The 17,763-nt window shown below is 45.9% G+C and overlaps 1 pseudogene across 1 annotated transcript; it reads right to left on the bottom strand.

The window, feature by feature from the left end:
* Positions 1-6,595: 6,595 nt before the first annotated feature.
* LOC308270314 (small nuclear ribonucleoprotein Sm D3-like) lies at positions 6,596-7,020 on the bottom strand (annotated as a pseudogene). The gene has a single exon. The product of its transcript is annotated as a small nuclear ribonucleoprotein Sm D3-like (transcript).
* Positions 7,021-17,763: the final 10,743 nt, after the last annotated feature.

The raw sequence follows: 17,763 nt of genomic DNA on the forward strand, positions 1-17,763 counted from the left end.
CACTGCACGAGCACTTTCACTGGCATGAGCTGGCTTCTGAGGGAGGAGCCGTCTCCTCTGCGTCTCACTTAAGCCCATCTCAGGAGCGAATCTTAGGACAGGTACCAGATGGAACCCAGAGGTGAAACAGAACCTGGAGTCCCTAGGACAAATATAGCCTCCCCCTGCTCCCATCCCCGAAGTGGTTTTTTCCTTCCTCTGGGACATAGTGGGCCAGCACTTCTCTCTGACTCAGGCAGCAAGGAGATGCCAAGAGTGTCCCTGGCACCCAGCCTGGGCTCTACAGAGCCTCAAGTGTCTCACCCGGCTGCCCCCCAGCTCCCCCAGGACTATTAGGTGACAGCGAGCAGGTGGGGTGGGCCCCTCGCCTTAAGGTGGAGTTCAAGTTAGGGAAGACTTTCTTGGCCTTATTGTCTGTCAGTTGCAGGCTCTGCCTCTCGGTTAAGTTGGGGTCCAAAGACCTTCAGAGGATGGAGCTGAAGCCCCCGCACCTCGTTACAGGCCCTGCAGTTCCCCTTCAGTCAGCCATGCCCTGCTTCTGAAGACCTGTCCTCAGCCAGAGCCCTGGCTGCCATCAACCAGAGGAGAGTTGGGCAAGAGATGGAGGACCCCACAGTGGGGAGGAACCAGCACAGAAGTCACCCACGCACCTGTCTCAGTCTACATGAAAAAGAGCCTGGCGTTCCTGTGACAAAGATGCTCACCCCCTGTACTTTTGAGTATCATGCAAGACCCTGGTGTGTGTGTGTGTGTGTGTGTGTGTGTGTGTGTGTTTTGTTTTTGTGGTACTGGGAATTGAACAAATGGAACCCTTCGAACTACAGCCCTATTTTGTCTTTTATTTTGAGACGGGTCTCACTAGATTGATGAGTGTCTTACTACTTGCTGAGCCTGTCCTTGACCCTGCCATCCTCCTGTCTCGGCCTCCAAATACTGGGATTAGAGTTGTGTACCGCCACACCTGGCTGAGACCCTGTCTTAAAATGAAAATAAAGCCGGGTGTGGTGGCTTACGCTTGTAATCTCAGCGTATGGGAGACTAAGACAGGGAGATCGCAGTTCTCAGCCAACCTCAGCTACTTATTGAGGCCCTTTGCAACTTAGTGAGACCCTGTTTCAAAATAAAGAATAAAAAATAGAGCTGGGGGTGTAGTTTGGAGGTAGAATACCCTTGGGTTCAATCTCCAGTACTGCAAAAAAAAATTAAAATTAAAGGGGCTGGGTGTATAGCTCAGAGGTACTACAAAAAAATTTTGTTTTTACTGGACAAAAAGCCAGGCATGGTGGCACATGCTTGTAATCCCAGCATTTGGGAGGCTTAGACAGGAGGATCGCAGTTTAAGGACAGCCTCAGCTCCTACTTAGGCCCTTTGCAACTCAGTGAGATCTTGTTTCAAAATAAAGAATAAAAAATAGGGCTAGGTGTGTAGCTCAGAAGTAGAATGCCTCTGGGTTCCATCCCCAGTACCTCAAAAAAAAAAAAAAAAAGAGTTAAAGTGGGCAAAACACTCAAATAGATATTTCTTCAAATAAGACCTACAGATGTCAAGCAGACACACGAATGTTAAGCAGACACATGAATGTCAAGCAGACACACGAATGTCAAGCAGACACACGAATGTCAAGCAGACACACGAAAAGAGCTTAACATTATTAGGCACTGAGGAAATGCAAATCAAAACCACACAGAGAGCCAGGTGTGGTGGCACACATTTGTAATCCCAGTACTTGGGAGGCTGAAACAGGAGGATCATAGGTTCAAGGCTAGCCTCAGCTTCTTATTAAGGCCCCTCTGCAACTTGGAAAGACCTTATTTCAATACACACACACACACACACACACACACACACACACACACACACACACACAGCGATGTGTGATGGTGCACGCTTGTAATACCAACATTTGGGAGGCTGAGACAGGAGGACGGTGTTTCCTGGACAGCCACAGCTACTTAGGCCCTCTGCAACACAGTGAGACCCTGTTTCAAAATAAAGAATAAAAAATAGGGCTGGGAGTGTCACTCAGAGGTAGAATGCCTCTGGATTCCATCCCCAGTACCAAAAAAATTTTTAATTAAAATTAAAAATTAAAAAAGTGCTGGGGTGCAGCTCAGAGGTAGGACACTTCTGAGTTTGATCCCAGTACCCCCCCAAGAAAAAAAAAAACTAAACAAAGTCACCAGGTCTCTACCTAAAAGGAGTGAAAGGAGGGGCTTGAACAACTCTATGTGCACATGTTTGTAGCAATAATTCACAAGGCCAAAAGAAGGAAACAGCCCAAATACCCATCAGCTGGTAGCAAATACGTTGTGGTATACATACACAGTAGGTCAGCTGCAGAAGAAAGGACGTTCTGACATGTATATGGACCTACAGGAACTTTTTTCTTTTTCTTTTTTTTTTTTTTTTTTTTTTTGTACTGGAGGCTAAACCCAGGGGTATTTTAGCTCTGAGCTACACCCCCAGCCCTTTTTTATATTTTTATTTATTTTATTTTACTTTATTTTGTTTTTGTGATACTGGGGATGGAACCCAGGGGCATTCTAACTCAAAGCTACACCCCCAGCCCTGTTTTTTTTTTTTTTTTTTATTCTTTGTTTTAAAACAGGGTCTTACTGAGTTACAAAGGGCCTCTCCAAGTAGCTGAGGCTGGCCTCGAACCTGTATCCTCCTGTCTTAGCCTCCCAAATGCTGGAATTACAAGGGTGCGCCACCATGCCCGGCTTTTATTTTTATTTTGAAATAGGGTGTCACTAGGTGCTGAAAGTCTCACTATGTTGCTGAGGCTGTCCTCGAGTCTTTGAACCTCCGATCTAAGCCTCCCAAGCTGAGATTACGGTGTACACCACCATGCCCACCCCAGTGGACACTGCTGAGTAGGCCAAGCCAGACATAAAAGTACAAATACCTAAAAGTCCACTCATATGAGGCACCTGTAATAGGCAATTCATACAGACAGGAAGTGAATTAGCAATTACATAGAGCTAAGCCTCTCATGGTGGTGCACACCCTGAATCCTAGTACTAGGGAGTCTGAGACGGGAGGAATGCGAGTTCAAGGCCAGCTTCAGCAATTTAGCAAGGCTTTCAGCCACTTAGCAAGTCCCTACTTCCAAATAAAAAATACAACAGGGTTGGGGATGTAGTTTTTCAGTACAGTGCGCCTGGGTTCAACCCCCATCTCACACACACACACACACACACACACACACACACACACACACGATTACTCAGGGCTAGAGGTTGAAGAAAGGACGGAGGTATTACTTGTTTGTTTTTGTTTTGTTTTGTTTTGTTTGCGGGTCTGGGGATGGAACCTAGGGGCATTCGACCTCTGAGCTATAGCCCTTGCCCTATTTTTCTATTCTTTACTTTGAAACCGGGCCTCACTGAGTAGCTGAGGCTGTCCGCGAACCGCGATCCTCTGGTTTCAGCCTCCCAAATGCTGGGATGACAAGCGTGCCCACCAGGCCCGGCCCCGGAGGTATTACTTGTAGTACAGAGTTTATGTGGGGGGATGCCCAGCATTGTGAATTATTTGCCACTGAATTGTATGGTCGAAAAGATAAAATATGACCACACCACCCCCAAACTCTTTGTTCTCTGGCAGAGGCTGCACGTAGATATTGTGAAGGCACCATGTCAAGTCAACAGTGAGCCTGGCCAGGCACAGTCACGCTGTCAAACAACCATCAGTCCACGGAGAGGGGGCAGCAAAGCCCTAGCTTCTCCAGTCAGAGAAATGGATCAGAGCTCCTGGGCCCAGGAACAGCCTTCAGGGGAGTGGTGAGGAAAGCTCCGGGGTGCATACAGGGATCCTGGCAGCAAGACAGGCATCTGCCACGGCCTTGCTTTTACCCACAGGCTGGCTCAGTCCAGAGGGGCATGCTCTTAGGCAGCACCCAAACCGGAAAAAACGTGCACACTTGTCTACTGCTTAGAAATTCCACTAAGAATCATTTAATTAAAAAGTAACATCAGGCCGGGTGTGGTGGCGCATGCTTATTATCCCAGTGTTTGGGAGGCTGAGACAGGAGGATCGCACATGTTCGAAGCCAGCCTTAGCTACTTAGTGAGGCTCTTAGCAACTTAGAACCTGTGTCCAAATAAAGTATAAAATAGGAGGTAGAAAAGCCCCTGGTTCCATCTCCAGTATCACCAAAAAAAAAAAAAGTAACATCAGAAGCCAGGCATGGTGGCACACACTTGCAATCCCAGCATTTGGGAGGCTGGTGAGACAGGAGGATCAAGGTTCGCAGACAGCCTCAGCTACTACTTAGAAAGGCCTGTTGCAACTCAGTGAGACCCTGTCTCAAAATAAAGAATAAAAAATAGGGCTGGGGTGTAGCTCGGAGGTGGAATGCCCTTGGGTTCCATCCCCAGTACCGAAAAAAAAAAAAAAAGTAACAGCAGTGGGAGACTGAGACAGGAGGATCACAGGTTTGCAGCCAGCCTTAGCTACTTAGTGAAGCCCTCTGCAACTTAGTGAGACCCTGTTTCAAAATTTAAAAAATAGGTCTGGAGATGTAGCTCAGAGGTAGAATGCCCCTTGGGTTCAATCCCCAGTCCCGCAAAAAAAAAGTAACTTCAACAGACAAGTAAATAATAAAAATAAACAAGTAAATTGAGAAATAACATTTGGAAATAACATTTGAAAAAACAAAGTTTATTATGCTTTATTTAGAAATATGTAACAAGAAGCTGGGTGTGGTGGCACACCCTTGTAATCCCAATACTTGGGAGGCTGAGACAGGAGGATCACACAGGTTCGAAGCCAGCCTCAGCTACTTAGTGAGGCTCTCAGTAACTTAGTGAGACCCTGTTTCCAAATAAAATATAAAATGGGTCTGGGAGTATAGCTCATAGGTAGAAAGCCTCTGGGTTTTACCCCCAGTAACACACACACACACACACACACACACACACACACAGAATAAAAAATAGGGCTGAGGGTTTAGCTCAGAGTTAGAATGACCCTGGGTTCAATTCTCAGTACCCCCCCCAAAAAAAAGAAATATATAACAAGGTGTGGAGGGAGATCTTCTCAGAGGAGAGTGCCTCTAAGTATACTGGTGTACAACACTGATGTAGTGGAAAAATCACACTTGAATGTGTTTGCTGTGAGGTTTGTGGAAAATAAGAATAAATTTTTTTTTTTTTTTGATGGTACTGGGGTTCCTGGAAGCCCTTCTACCTCCGGGCTACACTCCCAGACCTATTTTTACATTTTTATTTGGAAACAGGGTCTCCTAAGCCAGCGCGCGCGGCTGGCTTCGAACCTGCGCGATCCTCCTGTCTCTGCCTCCCAAGCGCGGGGATGACAAGCGTGCGCCACCACGCCCGGCCCCAAGAATAAATTTTAAAAGCTCAAAATTTTTTTTACAGAACAAAATATCTTTTTTTTTTTTTTTTTTAGTACTGAGGATGGAACCCAGGGGCATTCTACCTCTGAGCTACACACCCAACCCTGTGTTTTCTTGTTGGTTTTTTTGTTTTGTTTTGTTTTTTGTTTTTTGTTTTTTAGTTTTTTAAATTTTGAATCAGGGTCCCACTGAATTGTGAAGGGCCTCACTCAGTAGCTGAGGTTGTCCGCAAATTGCAATCCTCTGGTCTCCGCCTCCGGAATGCTGGGATTACAAGTGTGCGCCACCATGTCCAGCTTAAATCTCACTGATTCTAATAATCTTAATTGAGCCTGGCCAGGTAATCTCAGTTATTGGGAGGCTGAGACAAGAGGATCGCAGGTTTGAAGCCAGCTTTGGCAACTTAGTGAGGCCCTCTGCAACTTAGGGAGACCAACAATGTTTCCAAATAAAAACTAAAATCATATTGGGGAGGTAGAAGCCTTTAGATTCAATTCCCAGTGCCAGAATACTACTACTACTAATAATAATAATAATAATAATAATAATAATAATATTTTTTTTCTGTAGTGGGGATTGAACCCAGGGCATTCCACCTTCGAGGCAAACGCCCAGCCCTATTTTTTTTTTTTTTTTTTTTTTTTTTTTTTTGCTGGTCTGGGGGTAGACCCCAGGGGCATTTGACCTCCGAGCTATACCCCCTGCCCTATTTTTTAATTCTTTATTTTGAAACCGGGTCTCACTGAGTTGCAAAGGGCCTCACTAAGTAGCTGAGGCTGGCCCCGAACCGGCATCCTCCTGTCTCAGCCTCCCAAGTACTGGGATTACATGCGCGCGCCACCACGCCTGGCTCCCCCTATTTTTGATTCTTTATTCTGAAACAGTCTCACTGAGTTGCAAAGGGCATAAGTAGCTGAGGCTGTCTGTGAACCTGGATCCTCCTGTCTCCACCTCCCGAAAGCTGGGATTACAAGCGTGCGTGTGCCACTACATCTGGCACGATACCTTAATTGAGAAAGTGGGCAGAGGGACCCCCAGTGCAGCAGTGTGTGCAGAGCGCCCTCTGGTGCTCGTGCTGTGCATACACCGTCCAAAATCACGATTTTTTTTTTTAAACAAAACAACCAAATTTATTTAGTTTGACATTTCCTCTGATCTAAAGAGAAAGATTAAAAAAAAAAAAAAACAGCAACAAAACCCTCGGACAGACACAGGCGCTCGAGGCAATGGACTTAGGTAATCTGGAGAAAGGAGCGAAGTGCGGGCAGGGAAAGCTCTCCTCGCTTCTGGAAGATGTTCCCGCGCCCCCGCCGCGCCCTCTTCCTCTGGCAGCCGCTTGGGCCTTCAGAATGGCGGCCTTGCCCCGGCCAGCCCCGGCCTTGGTCCTTGGTCCTTGCTCTTCATGCTCTTTAACATGGGCGCCCTCTCCAGCATGTCGGGCAAAATCAGCGGATCTTGCTGTCACGGATGCACACCTGCGCCAGCTGGGCCCCCCCCCCCCCCCCCGGCCGTCTCTGTAGGTGGCCGTGATGTTGACATCTGGCAGTTCATGTCTTCTGCTTCGATGAGCTCCCCATACACCTCGCCAGTGTTTGTCTCATGTTACGATGTGGCCCTCGGCCTCGTGCAGGACTTTAATTGGCACACCAGTAGACATCTTGGTGGGAAGCGAGCTGGGCTGCGGCCTCCTTCTTGCTTTTCAGTGTGGCGACAAACGCTGCAGCGACCGCCAAGGCGTGAGTCAAGCGAATGGCGGCCACGAAGACTTCTATCAACTGTGAAGTTGTGTGGAGCAAGCCAGGTGGAGAGAATAAGGTGGTGACACTCTCCTGAAAAGTCTGTCTTTCTTTCTTTCTTTCTTTCTTTCTTTTTTTTTTTTTTTTTTTTTGAGTCTAGGGATGGAACCCAGGGGCATTCGACCTCTGAGGTACAGCCCCTGCCCTATTTTTTATTCTTTATTTTGAAACTGTGTCTCACTGAGTTGCAGAGGCCTCACTAAGTAGCTGAGGCTGTCCTCCAGTCTCAGCCTCCCGAATGCTGGGACTTTTTTCTTTTTTGCAGGTCTGGGGATGGAACCCAGGGACATTCTACCTCTGAGGTGCACCCCAGCCCTATTCTTTATTCTTTATTTTGAAACAAGGTCTCACTGAGTTCTCAGCCTCCCAAGCGATGGGCTACAAGCGTGCACCACCATGCCCAGCTGTTCTTAATTTTAAAACAGGTTCTTACTAAGTGGTGGACAGTCTCACGAGTTGCTGAGGCTGGACACGAACCTGCAATCCTCCTGTCTCACTTTCCCAAGTACTGGGATTACAAGCGTGTGCCACCATGCTGCGCTCCTTCCTTTTTTAAATTTATTTATATTATTTTATATTTTACGGTTCTAGGGATTGAACCCAGGGGCATTCTACCTCTGAGCTACACTCCCAGCCCTATTTGATTTTTAATTTTTTGAAACAGGGTCTCACTAGGTTGATGAGAGTCTCACTACTTGCTGAGGCTTGTTTTTTTATTTTGAAACAGGAACTCACTAAATTATGGAGGCCTCACTAAGTTGCTAAGGCTTGACTGGAACCTGCAATCCTTTTGTCTCAGCCTTTCAAGTACTGGCATTAGAGCATATACACACACACTTACGTACTGCCTGGAGGCAGCACCTCTGCTTAGGAATCAAGGAGAAAGGGAAGCAGCAGTCAACACAAAAACCTAAACACAAATGTTCACAGCACTTTTTCTTTTCTTTTTTTTTCTTTTCTTTTTCTTTTCTTTCTTTCTTTTTTTTTTTCTTTTTTTTTTTTTTTTTTTTTTTGGTGGTACTGGGGTTCCTAGAAGCCCTTCTACCTCCGGGCTACACTCCCAGACCTATTTTATATTTTTATTTGGAAACAGGGTCTCTTAAGCCAGCAAGGCTGGCTTCAGACATGCGCGATCTTCCTGTCTCCGCCTCCCAAGCGAGGGGATTACAAGCCTGCGCCACCACGCCCGGCTTTGTTTTTTAAATTTTCTGTGGTACTTGGATTGAACCCAAGAACATTCTTTCTCTGAGTTATACCCCATCCCTATTTATTTATTTACTCACCTATTTATTTATGTGGAAATAGGATCTTGATAGGTTGCCAAAAACCTCACTACATTTCTGAGGCTATCCTTGAGCCTGTAATCATCCTGTCTCAGCCTCCCAAGTACTAGGATTACAGATGTGTGCCACCTTCATCATTATTTTTATTATTTTTTTATTTTATTTTATTTTTGCAGGTATGGGGATGGAACCCAGGGGAATTCGACCTCTGAGCTATACCCCCTGGCCTATTTTTTATTCTTTATTGTGAAACCAGGTCTCACTGAGTTGCAGAGGGCCTCACTAAGTAGCTGAGGCTGGCCGCGAACCACGATCCTCCGGTCTCAGCCTCCCGAATGCTGGAATGACAAGCGTGCCCACCGCGCCCGGCTTCATCATTATTTTTAAATAGCTTGAGCCAGGCATAGTGGCGCACACACACTTGTCATCCCAGCATTCGGGAGGCTGAGACAGGAAGATCACTGTTCGCAGACAGCCTCAGCTACTTAGACCCTTTGCAACTCAGTGAGACCCTACTTCAAAATAGAGAATAAGCAGGGTGTGATGGCGCACACTTGTAATCCCAGTACTTGGGAGGCCGAGACAGGAGGGTTGTGCAGGTTTGTAGCCAGCCTCAGCTTCTTAGGCTCTCAGCAACTTAGTGAGACCCTGTTTTCAAATAAATTACAAAATAGATCTGAGAGTACAGCCCAGAGGTAGAAGGCCCCTGGGTTTCATCCCCAGTACTACAAAAAAAGTAATAAAATAGAATAAAGAATAAAAAAATAAGCCGGGCATGGTGGCAAACACATGCTTGTAATCCCAGCATTTGAGAGACTGAGACAGGAGGATCGCAGTTCACTAAAAGCCTCAGCTACTTAGTGAGGCCCTTTGCAACTCAGTGAGACCTGTTTCAAAATAAAGAATAAAAAACAGGACTGGGATGTAGCTCCTATTTTTATTCTTTTCTTTTCTTTTTTTTTTTTTTGTGGTACTGGGGATGAAACCCAGGAGCCTCCTACCTCTGAGTTACACCCCAACTCTATTTTTTATTCTTTCTTTCTTTCTTCCTTCCTTTCTTTTTTACTGGGGATGGAACTCAGGGGCCTTTTACCTCCAAGCTATAGCCCCGACCTATTTTATATTTTATTTGGAAACAGGGTCTTACTAAGTTACCGAGAGCCTCACTAAGTGCCTGAGGCTGGCTTCGAACCTGTGCGATCCTCCTGTCTCAGCCTCCCAAGCGCGGGGAGGCAAGGCTGAAGTGCAGCTGTGGGCGCATGCGCACCGGTCACGCTGCCCAAGTCCCTCCTTCTCCTCTATTCTGGGGGTCGAGCCCAAGGGCAGACTACCTCCAAGCCACACCCGCAGCTCTTTTATTATTATTGTTATTATTTGTTTTAAAATAAGAGTCTCACGGCCAGGCGTGGTGGTGCGCGCTTGTAACCCCCGCGCTTGGGAGGCCGAGACAGGAGGATCGCGCAGGTTTGAAGCCAGCCCCAGCTACTTAGTGAGGCTCTCAGCAACTTAGTGAGACCATTTCCAAATAAAATATAAAATAGGTCTGGCAGTATAGCCTGGAGGTAGAAAGCCTCTGGGTTCCACCCCCAGTAACCCCCCACCAAAAAAAAGTATAAAAATAGGTCTGGGGGTGTAGCCCGGAGGTAGAAGGGCTTCCAGGAACCCCAGTACCACCAAAAAAAAATTTTTTTTAATTAAAAAAAATAAAATAGAGTCTCACTAGGTTGATGAGAGTCTCATCATGTTGCTAAGGCTGTTCTTGAACCCGTGATCTTCCTGTCTCAACCTCCTAAATACTGGGATTACAGGTGTGCGTAGCCATGCCTGGCTCCCCCAGCCCTTATTTTTTTATTTTGAAACAAGGTCTCATTAAGTTACTGAAGATCTTGCTCAGTGGTTGAGACTGAGCTCAAACCTGCAATCCTTCTGTTTCAGCTTCCCAAGTACTGGAATTACAAGCACGTATCATGCCTGGCTCTCTTTCTTGTCAATGGTCCCAAGGGCTACTAGGCTGCTACACCACCAGTCCACAATTATTTTTGTGCTGTTTTGTAATTTATTTATTTTTTGTGGTGATACTAGGAATTAAACCCAGGGGCATTCTGCCCCTTAGCTACGCCACCAGCCCTTTTTATTTTTTATTTTCTTATGTATTTGTTGTGCGTGTGTGTATGTGTGTGTGTGTGTTACTGGGGATTGAACCCAGGGGCATTCTACCTCCAAGCTACACCCCCATCCCTATTTTATTTTTATTTTGAAGCAAGATCTCACCAGATTGATGAGAATCTCACTACTGGCTGAAGCTGTCCTCAAACCTGCAATACTCCTGCCTCAACCTCCCAAATACTGAGATTACAGGTGTGTACTAGCATGCCTGGCTTAGTAAATGGCATTTCTATCCATAACTTAAAATTGGTTATGCTGGGCAAGGTAGCACACACTTGCAATCCCAGTACTTGAGAAGCTGAGACAGGAGGATCACAGGTTTTGGGCCAGCCCCAGTTACTTAGTGAGGCCCCTTGCAAGTTAGTGAGATCCTGTTTCAAAAATAAAGAATTAAAAAAAAAAAAGTCTGGGGGTGTAGCTCAGAGGTAGAATTGCCCCTGGGTTCAATCCCCAGTACTGAAAAAAAAAAAATGGTTTCAATCTTCTGATCAAAACCATGCGAGAAATGTGAATGGGGGACAAAACTAATAATACAGACACGTAACAAGGCTAGCAACTGAAGCAGATAAGAAAGACCCAAGGAACACAGAAGCGGTAGATTTTAGAAAACCGTCCCACATGGAGTGTAAGAAACAAAAGCAACCATCTATGGAAGTTACAGGACCTCGTAGGTACTGGCAGGCTTCCATCCATTTTGTAACTTTTGCACATGTGTCTGTACAAAAAAAACCACTCACTCCCAGATGTACTGGTTTCCTGTTTCTCTTGTAAAATCTCATTTTGAAATTAGCCAACCAGATGAAAGTGTAAAAAACCATCACACTCCAGCCAATGGGGGATGGCGCGGCAGCCTTTGCGGTAGAGAAGCAAAGGGCGGCCAGCCCATGTGCTGGTTGTACTTGGCCCTTGTGCCCTTCTGCACAGAAGTAAATTGCCTTGCCAACTTACTTTTGGTTTCATGAGTCTTTATTTGTGGTTTCCCTGAAATCCCCTTCTAACTGTAGGCCTTCAGGAGAGCCAGCAAGGACAGGGTGTAGGCTCAGAAGAGCTGCCAGCTAAGCACCAACTGGGGGAGGGGAGGCAAAAAGAGAACTGGTTACTGAGAGCACAGAACTTACTAGAAGAGAATAGGGAAGTCCATTAGGTTTCGGTTTACCAAAGAAACCAGGAACCCTGGCTGAAGCTGCCTTTGGCTCTAACCCATCCTCAGGCCCTCTCGAAAGGAGAAGTGGTTGTGAAAGCTCTGTGTCTTGGGAGTGGTGTGTTGGCCCGGGGCACCCTCCCCCCTCATGCCATTTTGGCATGGGGCTGTAACTATTTTCTGTATTTCTATCTTTTTAATAAACTTTAAATCTTCAGCAACTGTCCAAGCTATGCATATTTATTCTTAGCTTAGGACAAGAACTGGCGGTTTTTCTATTTTTGGTCATTTTGGGTTTTGTTATGGGTTGGGGGAAAGTGCGTCCGGAACCCTCGTAGAGGTTTCCGGGGAACAGTTTCCCCACAACCATATTCTCCCAAACGGCAACACTAAGGGCTTGTTGCCAGAGAGTGCCACAGCCTCCCACTTCTTAAAAGGCAGATTGGATCAAGATTGTAAAGAGAGCTTCATGAACTAGCAGAGGCATTTGTGTAGTCAAATGTTGCCTCCAGACAAGTGTGGTAGCACACACCTGTAATCCTAGTACTTGAAGGCTGAGACAGGAGGATGACAGGTTCAAGACCAGCCACAGCAAGACTCTCAACCTAATAAGACCCTGTTTTAAAAAAAGGGGGGGGGGACCCAGGCATGGTGGTGCACACTGATAATCCCAGAATTGCAGGTTCGTGGCCAGCCTCAGCTACTTAGTGAGACCCTCTGTAACTTAGTGAGACCCTGTTTCAAAATAAAGAATAAAAAAATACGGCTGGGGGTTTAGTTCAGAGGTATAATGCCACTGGTTAAATTCCCAGTACCTCCACCTAAAAAAAAAAAAAAAGAAATATGTAAGGAGGTGTGGAGGGAGACCTTCTCAGCCAGGCCTGGTGGCACACACTTGTAATCCCAGTACTTGGGAGGCTACGACAGGAGGATTGCAGGTTCAATTACAGTCTCAGCAAGTACTGAGACTCTCATCAGTCTAGTGAGATTCTGTTTCCAAATAAAAACAAAACAGGGCTGGGGGTATAGCTCAGAGGTAGACTGTCCCTGGTTCAATTCCCAGTACCAGCCGGGCATGGTGGCACACACTTGTAATCCTAGTACTTGGGAGGTTGAGACAGGAGGATCGCACAGATTCAAAGCCAGCCTCAGCTACTTAGTGAGGCTCTCAGCAACTTAATGAGACACTATTTCCAAATAAAATATAAAACAGGTCTGAGAGTATAGCCTGGAGGTACAAAGTCCCTGGGTTCCACCCCCAGTACCACCAAAAAAAAAAAAAATTCCCAGTACCAAAATAAAAAAATTTGGCCGCAGTGGATTGATTACTCCTGTAATCTTAGTGCTTCTGAGGCTGAGACAGGAGGATCACAGGTTTGATGACATCCTCAACAAATAGCAAGAACTTGCTTTAAAATAAAAATAAAGCCGGGCGTGGTGGCGCATGCTTATATTCCCAGCATTTGGGAGGCTGAGACTGGAGGTTCACAGTTCGCGGACAGCCTCAGCTACTTAGTGAGGCCCTTTGCAACTCAGTGAGACTCTGTTTCAAAATAAAGAATAAAAAATTGGGCAGGGGGTGAAGCTCAGAGGTCAAATACCTCTGGGTTCCATCCCCAGACCCGCAAAAATAAATAAATAAATAAATAAATAAATAAATAAATAAATAAATAGAATAGGACTGGGGGTATAACTTGGAGGTAGAATGCCTCTTGGTTCAATCCCCAGTACCAAAAAAAAAAAAAAACCCACAAATGACTGCGTAATCTCAAGTGCAAGCCCTAGAGTGGCCCTGAGTGGGCCCAGTGAGGCAAACTCTTTTTTTTTTTTTTTTTTTTTGGTGGTGCTGGGAGTGGAACCCAGGGGCATTCTGCCTCCAAGCTACACCCCCAGCCGATATTTTTTTTTTTTTTGGGGGGGTGGTACTGGGGTTCCTAGAAACCCTTCTACCTCCAGGCCACACTCCCAGGGTCTCTTAAGCCAGTGTGCCTGGCTTCAAGCACGCACCACCATGCCCGGCTTATTCTTCTTTTTTTTGGTGGTACTGAGGGTGGAACCCAGAGGCTTTCTACCTCTGCGCTATACTCCCAGACCGTTTTTTTTTTATTATTATTTGGAAACAGGGTCTCCCTAAGTTGCTGAGAGCCTCACTAAGTAGCTGAGGCTGGCTTCGAACCTGTGCGATCCTCCTGTCTCAGCCTCCCAAGCGCGGGGATTACAAGCGTGCGCCACCACGCCCGGCTTATTCTTTATTTTTTAAACAAGGTCTCACTAAGTTGTGGAGGGCCTCACTAAGTGGCTGAGGCTGGCTGAGAACCTGGATACTCCTGTCTCAGCCTCCCAAGTATTGAGATTTCAAGTGTGTGCCACCACGCCCAGCTGCCAGTGAGGCAAATTCTAATAGTGAATCCTCTAAGACTTCAGAAATCCAGATGTCCTGCAAAGAAGGCCTCCTTTATTTGGGGATGTCATGTGTGCCATGGGGCCAAGTTTGAAAGCATGCTGCTTTTTCTTTTTCTTAAACAATAGAGATTAAAAGCAAAACCCAGAAATCAACAGAGCAATGAACTCTGAAACTGGAGAGCTAGAAGTCCAAGAGAAGAAACGTGTCCTTCCTTCCCACCTGCTTGGTCTGCAATGTCAGCAGTTGGAACAGGCTTGAGGCTCTCATTTTGAAAGTGATATTTATTTATTTACTAGATTGAACCTGGGAGTAGTCCACCTGTGAGCTACGCCCACAGCCCTTCTTATTCGATTTTTTTTTTTTTTTTTTTTTTTTTTTTGCGGGTCTGGAGGTGGAACCCACGGTCATTTAACCTCGGAGCTACACCACCTGCCCTATTTTTTTTTATTTTTTATTTTGAAACCGGGTCTCACTGAGTTGCAGAGGGCCTCACTAAGTAGCTGAGGCTGCCTGCGAACCACGATCCTCTGGTCTCCGCCTCCCAAATGCTGGGATTACAAGCGTGTGCCACCACACCGGCCCTTGTTTTATATTTATTTATTTATTTATTTATTGCATGTCTGGGGATGGAACCCAGGGGCATTCGACCTCTGAGCTACACTCCCTGCCCTACTTTTTATTCTTTATTTTGAAACAGGGTCTCACTGAGTTGCAGAGGGCCTCACTAAATAACAGGCTGTCCTTGAACTGCGATCCTCCAGTCTCAGCCTCCCAAATGCTGGGATTACAAGGGTGTGCCATTTTTTTTGTTTTGAAACAGGTTCTCACTAAATTACAGAGGTAGCTTAGGCTGGCCTCAAACCTTTGATCCTCCAGTCTCAGCCTCCTAAATGCTGGGATTACAAGCGTGCGCCACTACGCCCGGCTCATTTCCCCTTCTTAATGGTGCAAAATTATCTGTCCTTAAGTAGGTTAGAAGTCTCTGAAAGAGATCTTTTGGCATGGTGAAGTTTTTTGGTTTTGTTTTGTTTTTTGCTTCTCTTTAGTGTTGGGCATTGAACCCAGCGTCTCAAGCAAGCTGAGTATGCACTGCACCTCTGAGCTATGCACCCAGCTCCCCAGCCCCTCGCCTGGTCCTCAATTTTGTTGAGTAATAATACAAGCTAAAGACCATTCCCCAGCTCTGAGCTAAGGTCATATGACACAGGACTAGCCCAAGAAGTATGATTGAAACTAGACTTTCCTGAAAGGCTCGCCAGCCCAGGCCACCCCGGTTGGTGAGCACCTTGTGGCCCTTTACTGCTCCTCCTAGATGTGGAGCATCTAGCCCTAACACGGACGAGGACAGAATAGCAGGCCTAAGGGCGCATCAGCTGAATGCCGGCCTGGCTGGATGGAACCAGGGATATTCTACCTTTGACCTACACCCCCAGCCCTATTTTGTATTCTTTTTTTTGAGACAGGGTCTCACTGAGTTGCAGAGGGCCTCACTAAGTGGCTGAGGCTGGCCACGAACTACGATCCTCCTGTCTCAGCCTCCCAAATGCTGGGATTACAAGTGTGCGCTATCTCGCCTGATTTACAGCCTTTTTTTTTTTTTAACCTGAACAAGGTAACACTCACAGGCACTTAACCAATGAATTGTGTTTTTTTCCTGTTGTTTATTTATTTAAGGGGATTTTTGTTATTCGTTGTCAAATGTAATTTCGTATACGTACAGAAAATTGTCCATTAAACTGTTCTACTTCTTAGTTTAATTATGTAATTTATGTCATCGAAAAATCAGCAGTTTCTTCGAGGTTTCTAAACTCATTGTCACAAAGTTGCCCAATAAAGTCTCTTAGACTATTTTACTCTCTTCTAATTGGTATTTCATCTTTGTATGCTTTTACTTTTTTGTGTGTGTGTGGCACTGGGGTTCCTGGAAGCCTTTCTACCTCCAGGCTGCACTCCCAGACCTATTTTATATTTTTATTTGGAAACAGGGTCTCTTAAGCCAGCTCAGGCTGGCTTCGAACCCGCGCGATCCTCCTGTCTCCGCCTCCCAAGCGCAGGGATTACAGGTGTGCGCCACCACGCCCGGCTAACCTGCCTTCTTTTTAAAACAGCTATTGTATTTATTAATCCTTTCCCCTATTTTGTTTGTATTAGTCCATGCTTCATTCTATTTGTTTACTTGTCCTTTTTTGTTTGTAAAATACGTTCTAAGTTTTGTTAATTTTTCCATTAATAATGATGTTATCTTCTCTCTTTTTTTGCAGGTCTGGGGATCGAACCCAGGAGCATTTGACCTCCAAGCTACACCCCCTGCCCTATCTTTTATTCTTTATTTAGAAAGAGGGTCTCACTGAGTTGCAGAGGGTCTCACTAGTAGCTGAGGCTGTCCGCGAACTATGATCCTCGGTCTCAAGCGTGCACCACCACGCCCGGCTTTAATGTTATTTTTTTTTTTTTTTTTGAGTCTAGGGATGGAACCCAGGGGCATTCGACCTCTGAGCTACACCCCCTGCCCTATTTTTTATTCTTTATTTTGAAACCAGGTCTCATTGAGTTGCAGATGCTCTAAGTAGCTGAGGCTGTCTGCGAACTGCGATCCTCTGGTCTCAGCCTTCCAAATGCTGGGATTATAAGCGTGCGCCACCACGCCCAGCTAATGATGTTATCTTAAGGCTATAAATTTTCCTCTGAATACAGGTTTATTTGCATCCTAATAGAAGTAAGGTATGAATTCTATTTTTTGCAGTGTTTTATAGTTTGTAAGTTCAGACTCAAGTTTTTTTGATCCAGAGGTTTTTAAAAAGAGGACTAGTAGCCAAGTGTGGTGGCGCACACTTGTAATCCCAGTACTTGGGAGACTGAGACAGAAGGATCGCAGGTTTGTGGCCAGCCTCAGGAACTTAGTGAGGCCTCCGCACTTTAGTGAGACCCTATTTCAAAACAAAACAATAAAACAGAACTGGGAGTTGTAGCTCAGAGGTAGAACAACCCTGGACCCAATCCCTGGCACTACACCACCTAGCCCTATTTTATTGTGCCACCATCCCCAGCTACCAGTTCTCTTTTATTTTATTTATTTTTGTGGTACTGGGTGGAACCCAGGGGCTTTTCTACCTCCAGGCTATACACCCAGACCTATTTTTTTATTTTTTTTATTTTTTATTTTTTGCAGGTTTGGGAATGGAACCCAGGGGCATTTGACCTCCGAGCTACGCCCCAGCCCTATTTTTTATTCTTTCTTTTGAAACAGGGTCTCACTACCTTGCAGAGGGCCTCACTAAGTAGCTGAGGCTGTCCGTGAACCGCGATCCTCCAGTCTCAGCATCTCGAATGCTGGGATTACAAGCATGCGCCACCATGCCTGGCTTTTGTGTGTGTGTGTGTGTGTGTGTGTGTGTGTGTGTGTGTGGTACTGGGGTTCCTGGAAACCCTTCTACCTCCAGGCTACACTCTCAGACCTATTTTATACTTTTTATTTGGAAACAGGGTCTCAAGCCAGCGAGGCTGACTTTGAACCTGTGCAATCCTGCCGTCTCCGCCTCCCAAGCGCGGGGATTACAAGCGTGTGCCACCACGCCCGGCACATCTGGCTCCTATTTTTTATATTTTATTT

Source organism: Muscardinus avellanarius (assembly GCF_963383645.1).
Source record: "Muscardinus avellanarius genome assembly, chromosome: 11".
NCBI lineage: Eukaryota > Metazoa > Chordata > Mammalia > Rodentia > Gliridae > Muscardinus > Muscardinus avellanarius.